Raw genomic sequence first — 11,378 nt, forward strand, 5'->3', positions numbered from 1 at the left:
CCTAAACTACCCTAAATTCTAGAGAGAAGGGAGAGCTTCTCTCTCTATAATTCTAGCCTAAAACATGATGGAAAATAAACTATGACTAAGTGTGTTGACTCTCCTTCAATCCTTGGCTTGAATAGCATCAGAAATGAGTTGGGTTGGGCCCAAAGTGAGCTGCAAAATCGCTGGGGGCGATTTCATTAAAGTGGGCCACAGACATCATCGGCGCGCGCGCGCAATGCGCACGCGCCCCTGAACGTGAAGCAACATATAGCAAAATTTATATCATTTCGAAGCCCCGGATGTTAGCTTTCCAACGCAACTAGAACCGCCTCATTTGGACCTCTGTAGCTCAAGTTATGGTCGATTGAGTGCGAAGAGGTCGGACTTGACAGCTTTACGGTTCCTTCATTTCTTCATGAGTTCTCCCACTTTGCATGCTTTTATCCTCATTTCTTCCATCCGATACTTGCCTTATGAACCTAAAATTACTCAACAAACACATCAAGGCATCGAATGGAATTAAAGTGAATTAAAATCCCCAATTTTTTTGCCTAAAAAGCATGTTTTCACATTTAAGCACAAATCAAGGGAGAATTACAAAACCATGCTATTTCATTGAATAAATGTGGGAAAATATGATAAAATCTCCCAAAATAAGTACAAGATAAATCACATAATCGGGGTTTATCAGGAGGCCCAGCTATTTGGATGCAATTGTGAAGGTGTCACATCGCACCGATTCAAAAGAGAAATGACGAAAGGAGAGAAAGGGAGCCGAACTCCCAAGTTGGTAAACATGGGCTTGTACATCCACAACCAATCGGCAACCTGAGGAGTACACATGTTTATATGGAAAACTCGTTCCTGATCTCCGGGAACAAACACATCATAATTGGCCTCCTCGAGGCCACTTCCACATGGTGCACGAATTGAGAACTCACACAGCTTAACCGGCAAGTGCACCGGGTCATCCAAGTAATATCTCAAATCAGTGAGAGTCGATCCCACGAGGATTGTCGAACTGAGCAAACAATGGTTGTCAAGTTGATTTAGTTAGGTGAATCAAAAAGGGGTTTGGTGAGTTGCAATTCGCATAAACAATAAACAGGGAAATAAAGAAAGCGAACAATGGTTTGGTGTAAAAACAATATGAGAAAATAGTTAAGGTATCGGAGATGTTTACTTTTTTGGATTAAAAGTTCTTACCAACTATTTTAACAATACATGATTCATTCCATGGAAAACTGTAAATGTCTAAACCCTAATCTCTTAGTGATTTAGCCTCCTCTAACCTTCATTAACCGCCACTCTCGTGGTCACTTATTTCCGATTGGAGGGTTAAGTTCAAAAACTAGTTTATGGCCATGAAAACCCTAATTACCCAAAGCTAACAGGATTATATGTCACATATCCCAATTAGTTCATGTAATTAGCAATTTAGGAGGAATTTTTTTAAGCTATAGTTCAAGCGAGATAACTCTCTCGAGAATCACAAGAACTCATGTAGAAAAAGGTCATACTCTTGTTCCACCCAGTTCATAAGATTAAGAACAAAAACAATCCATAGAATTGAATCAAAACATTAATTAAAATAGAAGAATAATAGTTCAAATCCATAGAAATAAATAGAGCTCCTAACCTTACCAGGAGGTTTAGTTGCTAATAACTTACAGAGAAAACAGGATTCTAAAAAACGTGCGGAAGGAAGAAGATCAAGGATGCTAATCCTAAGTGATCTTTTCCCTTTTATATTAACCTTTTTTGAAATGAAAATAAAATAAAATAATAAATCCTAAGACTAAAAGACATTGTTTGTAAATAAAAATTACAAAAAGAAAATAAAATAAAACTAATTAATGCTAAATCCACTTGGAAGCCCAATGAGAAGGTGATTCGGACTACTGCCGGCGTTTAACACCAGATTGGGCATTAAACGCCCAAGGGGGAGTTGCAACATTGCTGGCCCTGAGTCCCCTACTGGCGCTAAACACCAGTTTGGGCGTTTAGCTCCAAGGGAGGGTGCTGACGGCTTTCTTCCTTTTTGCTCCAAACTCCGCCAAATTGCTCCAAATTTCACCTAAAATCATAAAAACACCAAAACATCTCAAAGTAGCATCCAAAGTATATTTTTGCACCAAAATCAAGTAAAACTAAATAAAATCTAAATAAAAACAACTAGAAAATGATAAGAAAAAAGGGGTATAAGATGCTCACGCATCACAACACCAAACTTAAACTGTTGCTTGTCCTCAAGCAACCAAAATAATATAAGACCAAGAAGAGAAAATGTATGAGACTTGAGTTGTCATTTAAGCTCGGGTCTAGTTACTAAAGGGGGCTTATGACACTCTAATTCTGAATAGCTTCAGCATCTCACTATCCTTTGAAGCTTAGATCTATTAGTATCCTTCAGAACTAGAACTCAGATGATATTATAGATTCTCTTCTTTAGGTTTTAATTGATTCTTGAACACAGCTTTTTTTTTCTTGGTGCTTTGCACCTTGAGCCTAGCTGTGACTCTAAGTTTTTTGTTTTCAAGCTTAACTTGATACATAAACACCACAAGCACTTAACTGGGGAACTCCTTGGATTCGAATTTCTCTTTATTTTTCTCCCAGACAATGGTATTCAGAGCCTTAGGCATACTTTGTAACAGTAATGGGTCACAACTTTAAGTGTTCAGTCTCAAGGGTTACTTGAGACTTTTACACCACAAGCATATGGTTATGGAAAAACCACTCCTTTGAGCTTTAGATCAGTTTTGACCCTCCTAACCATTGATGCTCAAAGCCTTGGACCTTTTTCTTTTGATTTTTCTTTTCTTTTCAATTCTTTTTTCTGTTTATTTTGCTTTAAGAATCCATCTCTTTTCTTATTTCAGAGAATCAATAATACTTTTCTAAGTTCATGTTCCTCAAGAACCAATATTCTCAACTCCAATATCAAATATGCACAGTTAATTCATACATTCAGAAATAGAGATATGGCCACCACATCAAACTAACTAGAACACGCAATATATAACTCAAAATCTCATGCATTATACTACTTCTTTTTCTTTTGATTTTTGTTTAAGCTCAAAGCACAATACATGAGACATCTTGTTAAAATAAACATAAAATACTGAAATAAATAACTAAATTAGAAATCAAGAAAATCCTACTAGTGATCATGCAACTCAGAATAGAAAACAAGAAATAGAATGAAATATTAAAAAAAATAGACATAAAATAAAGAAATGGGAGAATGAAACTCAACCACCTCAGTCATGGTGGCTGCTGCTCCCTCCGAAGAATCCTCTAGAGCATTTTATCTCCTCTATGACACGCCCCTGCCTCCTCTGCTCCTCCATCATCTGGTGGAGGAGAGCAGCATGATCCTGATGCTCTATCCTTAGCTGATCAACTGATGATGTCGGCTCCCCTATAGATGTGGTCATCTGATCCAAGTAGTCACAGGAATGGAAGTAAACTCCCTGAGGCATCTCCGGAAGATCCTGTAGGGACGGTGGAACTGGCTCCTGTTGCGGTCCCTGCCCGAGCTCTCTAGCATGCTCTATACCCTTCTTTGTGATCGGTCTCTCAACTTCGATCGGGGTATCTCCATCAATGTAAGCTCTAACTGCTGCACATAAGCGGTAGATGAGCTGAGGGAAAGCCAGTCTCGTAGTGGTGGAGGACTTGTCAACTATCCTGTAAAATTCCTGAGGGATGACCTTGTGCATCTCCACCTCGTTGCCGAGCGTAATACAGTAAATCATCACCGCTCGCTCGACTATAACCTCAGAATGATTACTTGTAGGAAAGATGGAGCGTTGGGTGAACTCCAACCATCCTCGAGCAACTGGCTTAAGGTCATGCCTACCCAACTGGTACGGCTTGCCTTTAGAATCGCTCCTCTACTGAGCTCCGGAGAGGCAAATGTCCTCAAGGACCTGATCCAACCACTGGTCAGTATTGACCCTCCAAGTGTACGAATGAGGGTCCTCTCCGGATGGTGGTAACTGCAACGCCACCCTCACACTCTCCGGGCTGAAATCCAAGATATGTCCTCTGACCATAGTCCGCCAATTCTTTGGTTCCGGGTTCACACCTCTGACATACTTGTATGTAACCCAAGTATTGGCGTAGAACTCTCGCACCATCAATGCTCCAACCTCAGTCACAGGGTTGGCCAGAACTTCCCAACCTCGTCTCAAAATCTAATATCAGATCTCTGAGTAATCATTCGACTTCAGATCGAAGCGTACCTTAGGAATCACCTTCTTCTCGTGCACGACCTCATAAAAATGCTCCTCATGTGTCTTAGAGGAGAATCGAGTGAATTCCCATGGGTCAGAGGTAGGCGTCTTATCTTTCCTCTTTCTTGAGGAGGATTCTCCGGTCTTGGGTGCCATGGAGATAATAAAAAAAAATAAAGGACCAAAAGCCGAGCGCCCAACACCAAACTTAAAAGTTTTACTCGTCCCAGAGAAAAATAAAGATAGAAAATAAGAAAAGAAAAAGAAAACAGGAGAAAGAGATAGAGGAGAGTGGAGAAGGGCTTCAGCATTGGTAGTGAAAGAAGGGGAAAAGAATGAAATGGAGTGTGTATGGTGAAGAGGGTGGAAGTAATTAGATAGTAGTGTGAGACGTGGGGAAAGTGGATGAAGAGGGGGGTATTTATAGGTGGAGGAGTGGTTTGGTTATGGAGAAGGGTGGGGGGAAGTTGAATTTGAATTTGGTTTGTTAAGAGGAGAGATGGATGGGATTGATAAGAGTGGATTGGGTGGAATGAGAGGTGGTTTGAGAGAATCAAGGGAAGTTATGGGTGATGGGATGGATGAATGTAGATGGAAAAGGGGGTAAAAGAGGAGAGAGAATAGATAAAGTTTGAATGGGTAAAAGTGGTTGGGAAGTGGGGTAAACCATTGGCCAAAACCATGCTTCCATTCTCGAGACTCCCTCCCCCCCTAGGCGTTAAACGCTGGTTCTGGCATTTAACGCTAGAAGGGAGGTCACACTTTTTTTATCTCTCTAGTGTTTAATGCCAGTAATGGGAGTTAAACGCCCTAGGGGGAGCAAAAAATTGTGTTGGAGAGCTCCCTTTTGGACGTTAAACGTCCAGATCAAAATTCCCTCTCTCGACGCTAAACGCCCTCCCTGGCGTTTAGTGCCCGCAGCGTATCTTCTCCAAGGTGTTCTATTTTTCTATCTAAGCTCTCTTGTTCCTGTTCTAAGTGTTGTACATGATCATAAATGTTAGAAAAACTAGGAAAACTATGAAAATTAATGAGAAATAAAATGAAATGAAATCAAACTAAAGTAAAACTGAATTAAACTTAAATAAAGCAAAAATAAACTAAAGGATACGTAAGGTTGGGTTGCCTCCCAACAAGCACTTTTTAACGTCACTAGCTTGACAGGCAGCTCCTCTAAGGAGGATCATAGGAGCTCAGATCTTTATCCCTCATTGTGAACTTCTTTCCTATGCTCTCATGAATCAGCTCGACATGCTCCAGAGACAGGATCCTATTCACAGTATGTGGTACAATTGGACTTCTAGTGAAAACCACCTTCATGCTAGGTGAGAAGCTCTCAGTATGAATCTTCTTATTCCTCCAGCCCTTAGGTACTTTCTTCTTGAGGCCTCCTCCATCTGTGGTGGGTGGTGAATGCCCAACACCAAACTTAGGTTTGATGTCAAGGGGTATTGTATGGCGTTCCACCAAGTGAGAAGGCTTGAGCTTTGAACTCTACGGGGAATCGCCTCCTTTGTTAGAGAGTGGTGGAGGTTTAAAGATCTTGAACAGCAAATAGTCCTCATGCATTGATGCGTGAGCATCTTTCCTATCTTTTCCTAATGAATTTGCATTCAAATTGTTGTGTTTAATCAAGAATTAATTATCTTTTAACCATTATGGATGCTACTTTGAGTCGTGTGTAACTCTGTTTATTTCAGGTAGCATTCGGATGGATTTGATGAAGTTTCTGTAGAAAAAGAGAAGAAAGCGAATGATGCTGTCAACCCTGACCTCTCTGCACTCTAACCTGAATAACTCGAGCTACAGAGGTCCAATTGATGTGATTTCAGTGGCGTTGGAAAGCTAACTTCCAGATTTTCAATGGTGTATAATAGTGCATACTTATTCTCCATCAATTCTGCAAGGGTGGCACCTAACTTGAGGTTTCTCAAGTTAGGCACCAAAATCAACTACATCCATTAATCCAAAGCAGCTAAGGTGGTGCCTAACTTGAGAAATCTCAAGTTAGGCACCAGGACAAAGCAAGGGGCGTCTAAGGAGTCTGTCAAGGTGGCACCTAACTTGAGATTTCTCAAGTTAGGCGCCAGACACAACATCAACACGCAACGTTCTGCTTCCTTCAAGTTAGCCGCAATCCCTTCTCAAGTTAGGCGCAGCAACACTCACATCAGCTCCAATTCATGCTGCCTCAGCCAGTCCAAGCATGCCAAGCTCAATGGTCCCCACACATGACAAAGAGCATTCAAAGATTGGTTTTTATTATGATTAAAACTTTTATTTTAATTAAAAATAGGAAAAGATATTATTTAGTTTTAGGAAATATAATTTACATTAATTAGGATTAGATATAAAAGAGAAAATAATCAGCTTTCGGGCTCTTCTCTTCTCTTCTCTTCTCTTCGACCTCATTCCGCAATTTACAATTTTCTGAATCCTAGTTTTTCTCTCTGAACCATGAGCAACTAAACCTCCATTGTTAAGATTAGGAGCTCTGTCTATTGAATGGATTGATACTATTATTTTTCTATTTTATTTCATGTATTGATTTCAATTTCAAGAATTATTTTTGTTCTTTATCTTATAAATTTGGGTGGAACGGAAGTATGACCCTTGTTCTAATTGAGTTCTTGTATAACTTGGAAAAGCTCTTTACTTGAACAACAGCTTGAAAATAATTTCTCCTAAATTTCTAATTATCTGAACTTAACGAGATACGTGACATATAATCCTCTTATATTTGGATAATTAGGGTTTCTATGGCATATAAACTAGAATTGAACTTCACCCTCTAATTGGAATTAAGTGACCAAGGACTTGACGGTTGATGAAGGTCAGAGGAGACTAAAAAGGTCTAAGGAATTAGGGTTTAGTCACATATAGTTTGCCATGAATTGAATCTTGCATGATTAAAATAGTTAGTAAGAAAAGTCAATCCGAAAGATAGATAACTTTGAAGCCTTAACTGTTTTCTCCCATATTATTTACACCAATTTACTGCTCGTTTTTCTGATTCTCTGAATTACTGTTTGATGCAATTAAACTCTCAACATTCTTTTCTGTTCGTCTAACTAAGTAAATCACTTAACCATTGTTGCTTAATCCATCAATCCTCGTGAGATCGACCCTCACTCACCTGAGGTATTACTTGGTACGACCCGATGCACTTGCCGGTTAGTTTGTGGGTTATAAATTCCGCACCAGGTTTTTGGTGCCGTTGCCGGGGATTGATGGTGATTAACAACTATTAGTTATTTGATTGCTTAGATTAGGCATTTTAGCTTTAATTTTATTTGAATTCTACTCTATAATTTTTGAATTTAGTACTAGTATTTTTCCTTAAGTTCTGAAATTAGGTTTGGTGTTACCTAGTTAATTTTATTTTAATTTTCCTCATAAATTTTGAATTCTCTAATCTATTAGTCTATATAATTTTCGAAAATTCCTTAGTTTGATTGTCTAGTGTTTTATTGTATTTCTTTACACAGGTTATCTCTGGGAATTCTCTACACTCTGACGTAGAGAATCCCACTGTTCTTATTTTCTGTCTGTTTATGAGAAGAAATAGAGACAAGGAGCCCCTTTTTTATTTTGATTCTGAACCTGAAAGGACTTTGAGGCGATGCTTGCAACAAGCTAGACTTTACAAGGCTAGTGAAAATCTAAGTGAGACTTCTGAAAAAGAAGCTACAGAGTCCACCATAGATCAGAATCATGCTGTTAATTCCAATGTGGCAAATCTGAATGAGAATGAACAAAACTATTAGTATCATGGACTTCCTCAGGAAGACCCAAATCAATTTATTTCTAATTTTCTGCAGATTTATGATACTGTGAAGACGAATGGAGTGAATCTTGAAGTTTACAAACTCATGCTCTTCCCATTTGCTTTGAGGGATAGAGCAAAGCTGTGGCTAGATTCTCAACCCAAGGAGAGCCTAGATACTTGGGATAAGGTGGTCACTGAATTTCTGACTAAATTTTTCCCACCACAAAAGCTGACTAAGCTAAGGTTGGAGGTTCAGACTTTCAAACAGACGGATGGTGAGACCCTCTATGAAGCCTGGGAGAGATACAAGCTGCTAACCAGGCAATGCCCTCCAGACATGTTTTCTAAATAGACTCAACTAGATATATTTTATGAGGGCTTATGTGAAATATCCAAGATGTGTTTAGATAATTCTGCAGGTGGTTCATTGCACATGAAGAAGACACCAGAGGAGACTACTGAGATTATTGAGTTGGTTGCTACCAACCAATATTTATACTCATCTAACAGGAATCCTGTGAACTCTGGAACTCCTCAGAAGAAAGGCGTTTTGGAAGTGGAAGCTTTTGATGCCCTTTCTTGCTCAGAACAAAATTTTCTCTCGGCAGATGAATCTAATTACTCAACAATTGAGTGGGATGCAGGTTTCAGCTTTCAACACTCAGAATGCATCTCAAGAGGCCCCTTATGACATGACTGGTAGCTTCATGCAAGGTGAGAATTATGGTTATACTCAATTTCCTTCTGAACAGGTCAACTACATGGGGAATGCTCCTAGAAATCCCAATAATGATCCATATGCCAAGACCTATAATCAGGGGTTGAGAAATCACCCAAACTTGGGATAGAGAGAGCAACCTCAGAGGCCGCAGAATTTTAACAATAATTCTCAGGGCGGTTTCCAACAGAATAGACATAACAACTGCCAGTTTCAGTCTCCTCAACAAGAACTACCTCAGCAAACAAATTCTCAGCCCCAGAAGAACACTGATTGGGAAGCACTACTGAATAATTTTATGCAGGAAACTAGAGCTTCTATCAGAAATTTGGAGGTGCAAGTAGGCCAGTTGTGCAAGCAAATACCTGAGAGGCCTCCAAGCACATTTCCTGGTGATACAGTGGTGAACCCAAAAGAGGAGTGCAAGGCTATCACCTTGATAAGTGGACAAGTGGCAGGTACAGAAGCACAAGTTAATGAGGAGCCAGTTGAAAAAGAAACTCCAGCGGAGAAGAAAGAGGAGGTGGAACACGCCCCTCCTAGGCATGCAGATAATCCATTCCCAGTCTTTCTTGACACTTATCTTACATTGCCTAAGGCACCTGAGTACAAGCCTAAAATGCCATATCCTCAGAGACATCAAAAGGAGACCAAGGACAAGCAGTTTTCAAAGTTCTTGGAAGTCTTTAGAAAGATGCAAATCAATATTCTTTTTGCTGAGGTTTTGAAGCAAATGCCTCTCTATGTCAAATTCATGAAGGAGCTGTTGTCAAAGAAGAAGCCTTTAAAGGGAGATGAGACAGTGGTCTTGACTAAGGAATGTAGTGTCATAATTCAGAATAACTTGCCAAAAAAGATGCCAGACCCAGGAAGCTTTCAAATTTTATGTACCATTGGGAGCACAATCTTTGAGAAAGTACTATGTGATCTGGGAGCAAGCATCAATTTAATGCCCTTGTCTGTGATGAAAAAGTTGCAAATCCAAGAGGCACAACCACAAGGATAGCATTACAGATTGCAGACAAATCTATAAAGCCTGGATATGGATTAGTGGAGAATATCTTGGTCAAACTGGGTAAATTCTTCCTCCCAGCAGATTTTGTAATTCTTGACACGGGGGAGGATGAGAATGCCTCTATAATCCTAGGAAGACCTTTCCTAGCCACTGGGAGAGCTTTAATTGATGTGGAAGTGGGTGAATTAGTACTTAGAGTGCATAATGAGCAACTAGTCTTTCATATCTTCAAAGATATGCATTTAGCAGGTGAAGAGGTGAGGTGCATGCAGACTGAGCTTATTACTCCAAACCTTCAAGAACCCCCTGATGATGCACAACAGAATCTGCAACTCAAACCTCCTTTGGTGACAATCAATAAAATTCCTCCTGACATCAAACCTAAGTTTGGTGTCGGGAATGCATCATCCACCAAAGCGGAGGTTCCCAAAAAAAAGAAAGTACCGAGGGGATGGAGAAACAAAAAGATTCCCATTGAAGACTTCTCCCCAGGAATGAAGGTGGTATTCACTGCATGCCCAATCCTGCCTCATACAGTAAACAGGATCATGTCTCTTGAGCATATTGATGAGTCCATATTTAATGGTATATTTTGACTCAATTTGGATGGATTCTAGCACATGAACTCACACTTAAGCACTAAAATAGCATACTGTTGTGTCTGGTCCCCAATTTGATCCTAAATGTGAAAACATGCAATTTTGTGCTTGAAATGAGAAATTTAATTCCACTTTTATTCCATTTAATGCCATGACATGTTTGCTGAGTGCTTTCAGACCTTGGAGGCAAGAATGGATAGCCAAAAGTGGAAGAATGCATGTACAAGGGAGAAACATGAAGAAAACAAGGAAAAGCATACAGCGAAGTGTGCGTGCGCACAAGCTTGCGTCCGTGCGCACAAGAAAGAATTTTCATGTGTGTGTACGCACAAGTACCTATGCATACGCACAGGTCAACATTCAACCAAGTGTGCGGCCGCACACATCTGTGCGTCCGCACAGGTCCCTGCACGTGATTTCATTAATGAAGCACGTGTTTCTCGAATTCTGAGGCCTCTTGGCTCATTTTTGGAAGGCTTGGCTGCCGTTTTGGATGCTATATGAGGGGAGAATCAATACATATGAAAGAGAGAGCTCACTTAGAGAGTTTTGGAGAGTAATTAGGAGTAGGAGTAGGCATAGTGTAGCATTGTTCTCTTAGGGTTTCATTTATCAATTTCCATTGTAACATTTTATAGCAAGCTTTGATCTTTGATTTTTCTTCTTTAATTGTAAGTACTCTCAATTTCCTCTTTAACTATAGCACTTTCACTTTCAATTTTCTTTGGTTCAAGTTACTTGTTCATATTTGCCATTTTATGTTTTTTGAAGTTTTGATTAATGAATTTTATGTTTCATGCTTCTTTTATGCTTGATTGCTTGTCTATATTTGGTTTTGTTGATAGTTGGTTATAGTTTTCTATTTTACTTTGCAATTTTTCATGTTTTACTTTTATGCACACAAGGTGTTTGTGAAAATGCCAATTATGGATTTTCAGTAGATTTTCACACCTTGACTTGTGATTTGAATTCCTAGGATACTAGAGTCATAATGTCCGACATTTAGTGGTAATTCTTAGGGAGTTAGTTGACTCTTGTTTCCATTGAA

At 39.5% G+C, this 11,378-nt stretch overlaps 1 non-coding gene across 1 annotated transcript; it reads right to left on the reverse strand.

Moving 5' to 3' along the window:
* Positions 1-8,233: 8,233 nt before the first annotated feature.
* Positions 8,234-8,341, reverse strand: LOC148554991 (small nucleolar RNA R71). The gene has a single exon (XR_015887874.1). It is a non-coding gene; the product is annotated as a small nucleolar RNA R71 (small nucleolar RNA).
* Between the last annotated feature and the right edge of the window lie 3,037 nt (positions 8,342-11,378).

Source organism: Arachis ipaensis, chromosome B6, assembly GCF_059453495.1.
Source record: "Arachis ipaensis isolate K30076 ecotype BB chromosome B6, ASM5945349v1, whole genome shotgun sequence".
Classification (NCBI taxonomy): domain Eukaryota; kingdom Viridiplantae; phylum Streptophyta; class Magnoliopsida; order Fabales; family Fabaceae; genus Arachis; species Arachis ipaensis.